The following is a 13,798-nucleotide window of genomic DNA, read 5'->3' on the forward strand; positions in this document are numbered from 1 at the left end:
GCATGATATTCTTTGTTTATGAGAATAATTTCAGACAAACTTCTGATAGGAAAAAATTAATGAATATCTACTATGACAATGGACAGGCAAAATTATAGATAGCACAGAGAATTAATGATATAACATGACATTTTTACCATTTCTATCAGGTTTTTTTATGTCTGGCCTTCCAGATGTGCAATACCTTCTGCACACAGTGTAAAGTTTAAACATCGGAAGCTTGTACTATCTATAGTTTTATTATAGTAGATTATATTGTAATAGATGATAGATATCAATTATATCTATAATTTTCTATCCATATAAAAATTGTCATATACATGTATCATTATACTATGATAGAGTATAAATATCTATTACATCTATAATTTTCTATCTATCTAAAGATTGTCATAGTTGTGAGAATGTTATCCTAAGAATTTGTGGCTTGCAGCATGTTTATGCCACTGTGCCCAGCTGGTAGGCAGAGCTGTCCTGATGTTTATTCCACTGTGCCAGACAGTAGGTGAGAAGAATGCTTGGATCAGGCCAGACTGCCGAGTGCACCAAATCAATACATCATCTGGGCTCTTTATCTGGCCCTTGCACCAGGACAGTGTTCATTTTGTCTGTGTCTTTGAGCTTTTAGTTCTCAAGTTTCCATGCACAGAAAGATGTTTATTGTTTATTTCAGGCCCGTGGCCCATATCATAACAATAATAAGTTTATTGCAAATTCCTGCCCGAAGGCTAATTGCAAATAACATAGATAATAGAACAGGGTACAAAATAAGTATAAAAGCGGCTAAGCTAAATGATAGATTCTGAAATGCAATTGTCCATAACTATGTCTGAAGGGCTTGACTTCTCTTTTGTAAGCAATGGAAGACGTAATGTCCCACCTTTTCCAAAATTTGTGGGTTTTTGGTGGTTAAAAGAAGAATGATAACATGCATGTACAAAAATAACATATAAATCACAGAAATGTGACTATAGATACATATGGAGTATGTAAGATACAATACAGCAATGGTAAAAATAACAAATTATCTTTATACCTGGTAGATGTAATGCTGCCATAAGGCACTGTGTAAGAGGCGTCATAGTGGCTTATCTGTTTTATCATAGCAACGTCAAAGCTGAGGATGCGTTGGACAAATGAGTGGGTTAATTTTCTTCCTATGGCTGTCTACAACAGATGTGTCAAACAAATGACAAGCACTAGGTACGCTTTCTTAGAGAGAGCAAGATCCTAAAGGCAGTGTTATAAGCTATCCCTCCTGCTGTCTTCCTGGAATCTACAATTCTCCTGATCTCTTTATGGCTAGCTTATGCTTGTAGAGACGTCGACCCAGACGTCAGGCTTTGGTGGGGGTTTTGTGAGCGGGTCTGTGCATGTAAATTCCCCATGTCTCTGAAACCTGGGGGACAGATGTGGAGGCACAGCAGTCTTACCTTGTGAATTCTATTACAGTAGGGTGTACAGAAGGGTTGTTTCTTCACCAGATAAGAGACAATGTTATCGTGGGCCCAGTCATAGCCAATATGCTGAAATGACAACAACTTATTGTAAAGTTGTGTTTGAAAACTCTTTTATTACTGTAAGTATGATCTAATCCGTTATAAGAACAGCTGCAAGTTAACTGAGACCTGGCTCGGATACGAGCCACTGCCGGTGATGATTCAATCAGTGACAATGATTCATGATGAATTTTGGGCCAGCATATTCTTGAAAAGAGGTCTGAAAACAACTGCTTGCAATCAGCACGGCCTGTAACATGCACTGTTACTGCAGTCTTTATACTGCCAACAACTAACAGCCGCTCAGAATCCCAGCAATGCAAATGTTTCCACTCCATTCCTTCCAGGCAAGGAAAATCCCAAGATCAACGCATGATGCGATAATTGCTGAATCGTTGGCACTCTTATTGCCAGCTTCTATATCCTATAATGACAATGAATAGACAGCTTAGGAAGACTGATGCAAGAACGATTATCAAACTGAAAGTGAAGGAAAGTTAAGGTGATCTCAGACCTGTGCAATTCACTGAAGAGCTGAACTTCTACTGGTCATGACAGAAGCTATGCACAGTATTTACAGATTCATTGTACTGAGGAAATTTCCTTTGCTCTTTTTCTAAAAAGTGCAATGAGCAATGGAGCAGGGCTTAACCTCCTGTCCAAAGGACTACAACCCTTTCTAGTAGCATGGATTTAATTCACTGAAGAGCTAAACTTCTACTGGTTGTGACAGAGAAGACAGACGCTGTGCACAGTATTTACAGGTATACTGTAGCAGGGAAATTCCTCTGTCTGTTTTTTTTTACAACTGCAATGGACAGTGGAGCATGGTTTAACAGCCTGTCCAAAGGACTACAACCCTTTCCAGTAGCATGTATTTTGGGCAACTATCTCTTGGTCCAATTTTCCACAAACTGCCACAGGTTGGAACTCATTACCATACTCGGTAACACAGGAACTAGAGGTGGAAAAGTTCAGAGGGGAGGTCGCAGACCACCTGAGGAAACACCAATACGTGCACTACAACCCCTGGACGTTTTTCCCCAACCAAAGGGGAGTTGTCCCGTAAACCAACAAGAACAAGAAGGATGGTATTGGTATGACCCATCAGACAGCAGAGCACGTCATTCGTCAACACGACGGAGAGGTGAGGATGGAAAGTCTGCGTGAACCTGATAAAGTCTGGGCAATCCTCCCGAGCAGCCTGCCATTGTTGTATCAGTAAGAATATCGATAACAGCAGCACCAGACACGAATGAACCATAGCTCACGTCCTCCGCTAATAAACACGTCTGATAGAGCCCGGATGATGTGTTGCGGTCCCGGCGAGTTTCTACTGCGTGTGGGAATCAGATTCTGATAAAAGTTCTATTGGTAATACCATCATCATCATCATCGTATGGCTGCAGAGCAGTCGACCACACACGGGCCACACCAAATTAAATCCTTGGTTCTCAGACATTTTAAAGTAAAATGCCCTAAAAGAAGAGATGAGAACAAAAGGCTGGGAAGAAACTTGATTCTGAACAGATTTGCTCCTTATCAAGTGTTGATGTTGATGATCAAGTGTAATTTGGAATTGAACTTGTTTTGAATGCAGTGGTGTACTTTGTAATACAAAGCGCAGTACAGCCTCTGGCTGCAAGATTCTTGTTTTTTGTTGACAATAAAAAACATTTGATTGATTGATTGATTGATGATTAATTCTGACAAGTAGTAGATTCATTCTCTAAAATGTGTGTAACAAGGTACAGATTTTTCATGTTGTGTTGATCTTCCAATGGTTTTGATCTAAGAACCCATAAGTCAAATTGGTGCGGCCTAAGATTCATGCTTCTTCCAATACATATTGCAGACGGGTGTGATATTTGATGCCTGAAATGATACCATAAATGTTATACAAATAAATCACAGAGGGCCATAAACGGAATGAGATCTTTGGGATGTGAATATTCTGATGTACGTAGGTCACTATACACAAGGCTGTCATCTTATATGCCAGAATTTATATCAATGGACTTGAATAGCAAATTTAAGTACATATTGACATCTAACAGCATTGTAAACATACTATTAGGAAAATATATCGAAGAATGTCTAGACGTTAGAAATTCTTCCATGCAATGATTGTAAAAGCTCATGGCCCCATACTACATTTTGTATACACTCTTGTATCAGGTAGATTATCCTCATAGAACTGTAGTAAAGTACCAGTAGATGCCATACTTTGTAACTTGTACAAATGTTGTGCAATAAAGTTATATATGTCAGATTTTTCATTTTGTTTTGTTGCAACCCAAAGACAGATTTCTGTCGCGACAGATTTCTGAAGGGAATTCTTCCGATGGAACTAGACCTGAAAGGAGGCAAGACATGAATTAACTACAAACTGAATGCAATATTGAGTACATTGTGGAACCAGCTATGGGAAATTATTTGTTATGTTTGTCTACTCATTTCCATCTGAGTTGAGTGAGGTATTATGCCTTTCCCGAGGGCACAACATTGGGGCCTGCTAGGGATTCAAACCCAGGACATTTAGATTCTAAGTCAACAGCCCAAACCTCAAGACCACCTTGCCACGTCTTGACCTGTTTTATCATTCTGTGCACCTCACTTGCAGAACTGATCAATGATAATGGTGTTCATAAGATGTTCCAGCCCAGATGGCTTTGACCTTGTTCTTCTGACCGCAATGTTTTTCCCAGAGTATTCCCGATACCAGAATGGATTGCAAATGGAATTATTCTGAATCCAGTTTCTGTTCTCTGTTGGAGACAAGGCTAGCCTTACGTGTATATTGGATAGGGACAAGGGGCATAAAGCCGATACCCAATAAAGCTGGAGTCTTCCTTGACAATGATATCAGTACACAGTACTTTGTATTGTACATGAAATGTATGTCCCACTGAAGTTCCATAGCTTTCCTCCTGTGAGTAAGAACACGATGTTATGTGAACTCAGTACTTTCTGTTAAAATTCTAAGATCTGTAACTTCCAAATATTTCAATCCGCTGAAAGTGTGATAGAAAAAAAATGTTCATGCTAATACTAAATTGAGCTGTTTAAACTATGTAATGCTGTTGTTGGTTCTCCTGTGAATATTTTTGTCTTGTCAAAAGTTGTTAAGCTGTTGAAATGTTGAAAAACTTGAGTAACATTTCAGAAAATCAAGTCTGTAAAATATAAATAGATCTGTTAACATAGGGTCCTACTTTTATGTTCTTCAATGGCATTTTGAAAAATAGAATTCCAAACCTAAACTGGAGAGTATTTGGGAATAACATTTCTTAATCCCTGATAATGGGGGTAAGAAACTCTCTCAGCAACGTTTACTTGTAAAAGCACCACCTGCAAGATTCCCCTAATCCCTCTGTCTGCTAGAATTATGCACAAAGCATCAAGTCTGACACCCTAAACTGTTTAGCTCTCAGACACAGGAGGTGGAGCTATAATCACCCCAGCGCTAATTTTATTACAGAGCATAATGAGAGGAAAATATAGTCTCCCGGAGCGCCGCTGTCGGTCACAATTTCCCCAAAATCTTCACACATTTTCCAGGAAGTGGGGAAAATCAATGACTGACCTGTTGTTACTTTTTGTACCTTTTCCAGAATAAGCCTGGCCACTGGTAAATCAATATACCAGACAGAGGCAAGAATTGAAAGGTAATTCTAGTCAGTGATCACTGACATACAAATATTGACTCAAATATACCAGGAATGTATGAAATATGAAAAATAGCCTATGCCTTGCATGTATCTCACTGTTACTTTTTGTACCCTTTGCAGAATGAAACTCACTAGTAGATCAATATACCAGACAAAGGTGAGTATTTTTGATGTTTGAAAGGGTATCTAGTCAGTGATTACTGATTTATAACATGAAAATATTGAATGCCACTGATATGAAGATCACTGAAAAAATAGTTTTATGGTCTTTGGAGTATCTTTTTTCAGATCACACAATTTAATTCATTGGTTCTCGGCTTTGAAAAAAAAGATGTTGAACTTGGAGATCAACATAAAAACAGAGTCAAAGAGAGAACTCTGAAACTCGGTGCAAACTGTTTCAGGGAGCGAACATGATCAGCCTCAATTTCTGAAATTAAAATAATTTCATCAGGTTGGTAGAACATAGGATATTTGGAGTTTCTTTTAACACAACCAGGTATACAAGCTCAGCCACATTTGGGATTACGTTCTCGCTGCAAAAGCACCACCTACATTGGCTACTAAATATAGCGGTGAGAAGCAGTACTCCAGTCAGAAGCTCTGAAAAAGGTGTCTGAGAGACACCGAAACGTCAGCAGGTGAGATTACCTGGTTGTGTTAAAAGAAACTCCAAATATCCTATGATCAGCCCCAAGTTTCCATCCCAGTCTCTGTAGATTCAATCTTGCCCCCTTGCTTGATTTTCACTCCAACAATTAGAATCAGAGAATCGACGAAATAAATTGGTGTGTCCAAATAAGGGCTGGACCAACGACCACTGGGACCATCATATCAAGATGGCTGACGAAAATTAGAATTCTCTTCAAGGTCACGACAGACATTAAGTCACAAGTGCGCCTGGAGTCATATCGAGTTACATGGATTTCAGGGCTGAGGGACAACAGATGGTCTTCAAGGTGGTATCAAATTACAACAGGAAACAAGGAGTCATTGACAATAAGTATTGGTCAAGGGACCACCGAGACTTGCTCAAGGACAGATGGAACATTAGGTAATCGCCCTCTCAGAGGTGATATCGAGTTACATAAAAACTTGAGGTCAATGGAAAACAGCTGCTTCTCATGGTCATAGAGGACATTACGAGGGGAATTCAATTTAAGTTCTCTGCCTCACCTAAAAAATAAGGGGCAAAACTCACAAGTTTCCGAGATTTGATTTGATTTTGGTTTTTGGATTTTATTACAATTGCAGTGGAATACACGTGGGACACAGGCAGCTATTGCTGGTGTCGTGACCCACACACATAATGTAACCGTTTTTACACTTGGGTGGAGTGGGGAAAGTCGTGTAAAGTGCCTTTTCGCAAGGGCACAAGATCGGGGCGTCAGATATGAAGGATAATGTGTGTATGGAGTCATATCGGGTTACATAAGGAATCCACGTCAGGCTCAAGGGACAACCGATGGTCTTCAAGGTCATGAAGAGCATCTCCTAATGACCTCCATGACCATAAGAGGCAGCTGTTGTCCATAGACCTCGGCCAAGTCTCCTTATGTAACTCGATATGACCTCAGGCAGAGTGATGACTTAACTTAATGTTTTGTCTGTCCTTGAGCAAGTCTCTGCTTCCTCCGCTGCAGATGACGAGGATTCTGTGTAATCTGATATGGATTTAGGATCTCCATGACTTAAGGACCATCTGACTGGTGGACTCCGTTCACCCATTTAAGCCAGCTTCTAAGTTTATGTAATATGTTATATGATATGACCAACTCCTTCTTGACCATTAAGACTCTGTAACTCCCTTGACAGTTCCAACATTGACAGGATTCTGAGTCTAATCTTGTAACTCGATATGACCTCAGGCAGAGTAATGTCGGACCTTAAATGCTGTGCGGTCAAGTGCAGTCTGTGCTCTTCATGACCATAAGAAGTGTCTGTTATCCGTTGGCTTTGGCCAGTTTTCTTATGTAACTCGATATCATCTTAGAAGTCCATGGCAAGGATTCTATGTAATTTGATATGAACTCTAGGAACTTAGGGACAGAAAGTCAAGAAATTGTAATAGTTGAGTCACTATATAAGGTCTTGGAGAACATTGCATAACCACGAATCTGGAGTGATATCAAATTACATAAGGAAATGGCTGAGGTCAAGGGACAACAGATGGTCCTCAAGGTCATAGAGAATATTGAATCAAGACTCAGAGCCTAAGGTCATATCAAATTACATAATATGACTTGGAGCTCTGTGCATGGTCATGATGTAAAGCGTTACTCAAGGTCATACGTACCATTTTAGATCTCATTTTAAGTCTGCACTGGAGGGACTTGTTCCTTGTGTGATATGCAGTCTGGCCATTACTAGGTTAAACTAACAACCAATGCAGGTTCAGCTTCTTGAAATAAGATGTTCTTTTTAGTTGTGATATCAAAAACAACACATAGTGATGCCGCACTCAAGCAAAACACGCTTATTTAAGCGGCATCACTAAACATAAGTCAGAAGCATGTGACAAAGTATTGAACAGAAAAAATCTGGAAAAATCTGAGAAAGCGATAGAACCTTTAAGTTAGTTTGTTGTACTTTGTTTGATTATTACTTTACGTAAGGCCACACCAATTTATTTTCTTGGTTAACGGAATTTAAAAAATATAAAAAAATGCTAGATTGGAAAAACAGCATGAAAACAGAATCTCAGAGGAAATTTTGTACTTTGGTGCACACAGTATCAGGGAGTCAACAGGGTCAGGTGCAAGTTTTCACCCCAGCCTTATGTTTTCATGATTTTTTTGTGTGCTAAAATTGAAAATAAAGATCCGTTAACCAAGAAATTAAATTGGTGTGGCCTAAGGCGCACCAGTTCCCAAAAATGAATTTCAAGCCCTGCATGTGCATATCACATCAAAGATTGTGTCAAAAAAAGGACAATGATGCATCTCAGCACCAGCTTTACCTCCAAATTTTCATCAGCCATGCTCATTGATCAAGCCGAGAAATTAACGAGCGGCAGTTTTACGGCGTGTTAATGACCATTTACAATGACGCATCATCCCTCAACGCTCTCCGGCGTGCAGTAAAGGCTGCCCCCATTTGTTACACCTGCAGAGGCCATCAAAAACCGCGTCCCAAGTGTTACATAACCAAGATGCAGAGCCACCATTATAACAAGCCATCACGTGGATTTGGGGCCCATGTAAGAAATAAAAGTGATTTTTGTCTTGATAGTTTTTTGATGCAAAAATAAACAAAAATCAGCATGGAAATAAGTAAATTACTGCTGTAACAATGGCCATCAGCTATTAAAATTGTTGTGCCCAATCGTTACATAACCAAGATGCAAAGCCACCATTATAACAGGTCATCATGCGGAATTAGGGCCCATAAAAATGTTTGATGTGAAAAAAAATACTCTGTCAGTAATCAGCATACGAATTCAGTATGTTATCGAAAAAATCAAATTCTACAGATTATTATATCTTAGATGACTACCACATGTTCAACAGACCTACAATGGGAACCAGCGATTGCAACCTTGCCTAATTGTTACATAACTGAGATTCACAGCCACTATTACATACAGCAAGTCATCATGCAGCAATGGGGTCCATAACAAGAGAAAAATGTGATTTTGCACATATCTAACTGAACATTATACATGTAGAGAACAAGGCTATGACGTTTCATGTGATGAGCCTGTTGTAAGGTATCTCTTTTTGGGGCCTTTCTAAGTGCCCAACACTGATTGTACATATAGCTTCTAACCCAGTCAAACGCTTGTCAACTTATCCGCCCCAAAGTTCACCTACTTAAACTCGAGAATGTTTCTCTTCCATTCTCAGACGTCACCAGTCAAGAACCCATCACAAACATTAAGCCCGAGTGTCAAACACCCTCCCTTTCTCCCGTCCTTCCTCAGCAACCTGAAAGCTTCCTTAATCAGTCATAATGCGTTCTCAGCTTCAGCTGACAGAGCAACATTAAAAAGCGTCAGCGCTCTTCTTAAGAGCTTAGCTAAATGCATCGCTGCCCCAAAACTGTCGGCAACAAGACTCTTCTATTGATCTCTGAACTCCTTAGACAAGTAGGAGGCGAACTCTGGCGGCTGGGTTCAGTGGGAGCGGCTCAATGCCAACAGTTCTGCATGACACTCGGGCGTTACTGCACCTAGATTCTTAAGATTAAAATTGGATTTTCCATTAGGGGGATCCCAGCTGTCTGGCGTATTGTGATACAGCTGTCTGCTGACGGAATTTGCAAGATTTCGGCTGCTTGATCCAATGATTCTATCATTTGTCTTTCAAAAGCGAATTCTTCGGCAACCGTTGAAGGGTGATGCCTATTGTGTTTTGATGCAGAAAGGATTTTTTCCTGGAAGATTTTCCGAGACGACTTAGACAGCCAGACTGGTGGTATAAGAGGCTTTTCCAAGGATGTACCTGTATAGTGCAGCATACAGAGTTTATGTGCTTAGTATCTGTATCTGTATCTAAATCTGAGTCATATAATCAGTATGCCTTATGGCGTGAAGCATCAGTTCTATACTTGGAGTTGGGAAGTACAAGCTACATGGGACTGCAACCAACAATTGGTCCCTTCTTTAGCCATACCCACACTATTCTGAAGAATTATATCATAATATTGTGTTTGTTTGTTCATTCGTTCAGTCATTTTTTTTGTTCAGACCCTTGTAGTACCCAGTGTCACATGGGGTACCAAGTTTCCTTCCTTTGAGTAAGGCCACACCAATTTAATTTCTTGGTGAACAGATTTTTTTAATTCTAGCATGAGGACATCATTAAAACAGAAGGCTAGCACCTGACCCTGTTCACTCCGATACTGTGTGCACCAAAGTACAAACTTTCCTCTGAGATTCTGTTTTCATGTTGATTTTCCAATCTAGCATTTTTTTAAATCCAATCTAGCATTTTTTTTAAAATTCCATTAACCAAGAAATTAAAATGGTGTGGCCTATAACGGTATATTCTTAAAGGGAGAAGTTGCTAGCTCTTCCCCTTCCTCGGGAACAGGACCCCCATTTGCCTGTAAACTGTGTAATATTTTGCCCAGCGGTCACATTTGCATCTTGTTGCTTGTTCATTTCCTCCTTTATTCCTTTTTATGGCAAGATACATGTATATGTCAACAGTCCAACTGAGCATATCACTGTATTTCTAGAAAATTATTTCCAATTTATCTATTTCTTTTTTTTCTGATGTTATGCAAAAATAAACAAATCAAGCAAACAGCCAATCCCGCTCCTTCAAAGTCTGACTTGCTTTTCTTTTCTTTCTAGTTGACTGAGCTGGGCGCTTGATTTGTTTTCAACTCACCATATTTGTCCAAAATTCTGTACATATTCATTTCTTTGTTTTCCTGATGTTTCGTGCAAATAAATAAAGCAAAACAAAGCAAACAGAAATTCCCTGCCTCCAAGCCTGCCCTGTTTCCACAGTCTCAGCTGTACACTTGATTTGTTACTCCCACACTTCATCCGGGGCCCATTTGTGGAACAGATTACCCCATTTTCCTGATAGCATTAGTATCAGGAGGTTTCGCTGATAGAGTACAGCATTAATACTGCCTACTGGACATGTTGATTACAGGGAAATAATCAATAGGCATAATTTAATGAGAAGACAAGATGATGCAGCAATGCATGATAGACCCGGTAACCATTGTAATGTTTGTGTTTGTTTTTGTATACAAAATACTGTAAATGCAGAAATGTTCGCGGTGGTTTTATGTTTGCTGTTTTTGCTGTGACCGTTTCACCACAAACTTAAAACCACCGCTAACATTTTTATCCAATACTATATACATCTTAGTATGTGGCCATAGCATAATCTCCAAGCAGATCTACACGGTGCCTGACTGGACCTTCTCTGGCTGACTGGAGCTTCTCTGGCTTGCTTATGCGATTTTGGCACCATGTAGATCTGCTTGGAGATTATATATATAGCTAATAGTACTGCCGTAAACTTAAGACAACAGCGAACACCCCATTTTCGCCTTAGCGCAAAATAAAAACCACGCAAACTTAAATGCATTTACGGTATTTGGCAAAAGACTAATTCGAAGTGTCCCCAAATTGGGTGGTAGTTAAGACGGTAAAATCACCTACAAGAACTAAATTGCTTTTCTTAATCTTCATGAATATTTCCCAAAGAAATGGGCCGAGGCCACGTCTGATAGAAAGTACATGTAAATGGGATGCAATCACTTCAACGTACATCAAAGTGTGTATCACATCTTCTTTGTAGTTTGATACGCAACTGATCGGGGACAAGGTAAACAGAATCTAGTCTACAGAAAAAATTTATGAGAAGAAATTGTCTACATGGAGGCAGCATACCTTTGCTTATGTTTCTTCCGTAGCAATAGGTTCCTGGCTAAGTGCTTAAGATAGAGTAATAAGGTGACGACATGGAGAAACTGTTATGTACACCAATCCTGGCAAGACACCCACAATCGGAGGCCTCAAGGCTCAGTCATAAACATAAGAGAAAAAAGAAATAGAAAACGTTTCCACCAAGGATAGTCTGAATATTAGACAAACACTGACAAAAGGATGCTGTCTGAAGACTAACTCTTGAGAGACTTCAGGCACCCAAGCAGTAATCCATGTAAAAAAAAAGAATACAAAAGCTAAAACAGACAGAAAACGTCTAATAATTTAAAAGGAACTGCAGTCAGACTGCAATAAAAACCACAAGACTACTGCATATACTCCAGCACCCACCAAGACCCCTGATTGTCTTTGTTCAACATCTGAGGCCCCAATCAATGTGCCAGGCATGCAGTACCTACGAAAGCTGCCTGGGGGCCTGAAATCTAACACTTTCTTTGACAGAACAAGACCAAATCACATGCAAAATTTCACGACAATCTATTCATGGCTTCTTGAATTATGGTGCTAAACAACACACACACATGTACATTACAAACGCTACCAAACACATGTTAACCCTCTTGGCAAACAATAACAATGAGATACTGTACACAGTCCCATCCTAGCGAGACTTTAGCACCCACCGCGAGCCCTGATGGTTTTTGTTCCACATCCTAGGACCCAATCAATGCGTGTCAGGGGACCTGACCCCATTTAGACTGCGCAACTTCTAATTGAGTTTCCCTCCGGCAGCCACGGAAATTAAACCATGCAGAATCGTTTAAAACAGACCGTGCGATTTGTTCATCCGATGGCTTCAACCTTTTGGGGGACCCTCTTCCGGATTCGGCGCCAAAATCGCAAACGATGTTGCGCCCTTTGCCGCCCATAAAGCTGCGGCCCGTATTCCACAGTGATCTGATTGCTGTAAAATGCTGGATTACGGATAATGTCCCGGGTATGTCTTTGATACAGCTCTAGCCAGTTTCGACCTCAGACAAAATGCCTCTTTCCTGATGGCAGATTCGTGACGGGATCGCTCATTTAATCCCGCAACCTTTTGACAAACTTTATGCAGAAGCCATTAGAGGCAAGGACCCATAGGTACTTTGTTACTTGCCTAATCTTTAGTGCTCATTAGGCCATCAAGAAGGCATTTTGCCCGATAGTTTTGGGTTGTTAAAGCTGAGATAAAGCTCAGACTACACTAAATTCTAGTCTATAGCTTCTCTACATTCTTTTTAACTGTCGGTGTTATGTCTTGTCCAGTTTTATGTACAATGCATTAACATATTCACGCCTCTTGCTTTGCAGTTCTCAAGACTAGAGCAATGCAATTGTATGGTTGATGAAATTATACTGAAAAGGCTCAAAAAATAGATACCATTATGTAGTATGGCAAAATCAAAATGACTTTGGTTGTAGCAGATTGAAGCATCTTCCTGAAGTTGGAAATGAGAACAATTCATCTCATCTCAAATCTGTGATGAACCAAGCCTTAATCTATTCCTGAATTTACGATCTAGACTAAAGAATGTGAACCACATTAAGCAAGGACAACACTAAAAATGTTGCATATGGGAGCTACATGTACGTACGTGTACGTATAGCGTAGGACTAGATTAAACAGTCTATGGACCATTCATGTCAATCTACATTTTTGCATTTAGGCCACACCAATCTAATTTCTTGGTTAACAGATTTTTAAAAAAATCTTAGCAAAAAAAATCATGAAAACAGAATGCTGGGGTGAAAACTTGCACCTGACCCTGTTCACTCCCTGAAACTGTGTGCACCAAAGTAAAAACTTTCCTCTGAGATTCTGTTTTCATGTTGCTTTTGGAATTTAGCAGTTTTTAAGAAAATCAGTTAATCAAGAAATTAAATTGATGTGGCCTTAACAATGCCTGTGTGTTACATGTACATATTACGTGTATAGGGTAGGACTGTTCTGTGTTTCTGTATTCTAGCCCACTCTACATGCTTGTAAAATCTAATGATGCAAAACTTGAATCAACACCAGATTTTAAGAAAAAGCATCAGAATGTTTCCACAAAGAAGCCCTCTCTGACGTTTAAGAGGCCTTTTTCGGCTGAAGCCAGATTTTTTGGTTGATAAGAGAAGACAAGGATGTAGTGCTTGTCAACAATTCTACTCATGACGACAGGACTGCGGAGAGATATATCTAAATGTGTCTACAGGGGCCCCTTCCAAATGAGGAACAGTGTCAATAA

At 39.8% G+C, this 13,798-nt stretch overlaps 1 protein-coding gene across 3 annotated transcripts in view; it reads right to left on the minus strand.

Moving 5' to 3' along the window:
• Positions 1-13,798, minus strand: part of LOC136440300 (leucine-rich repeat-containing protein 4B-like) — a 282,914-nt gene that overhangs the window by 167,431 nt on the left and 101,685 nt on the right. The gene's annotated exons all lie outside the window — the stretch shown is intronic.

Source organism: Branchiostoma lanceolatum, chromosome 8 (genome assembly GCF_035083965.1).
Source record: "Branchiostoma lanceolatum isolate klBraLanc5 chromosome 8, klBraLanc5.hap2, whole genome shotgun sequence".
Lineage (NCBI taxonomy): Eukaryota > Metazoa > Chordata > Leptocardii > Amphioxiformes > Branchiostomatidae > Branchiostoma > Branchiostoma lanceolatum.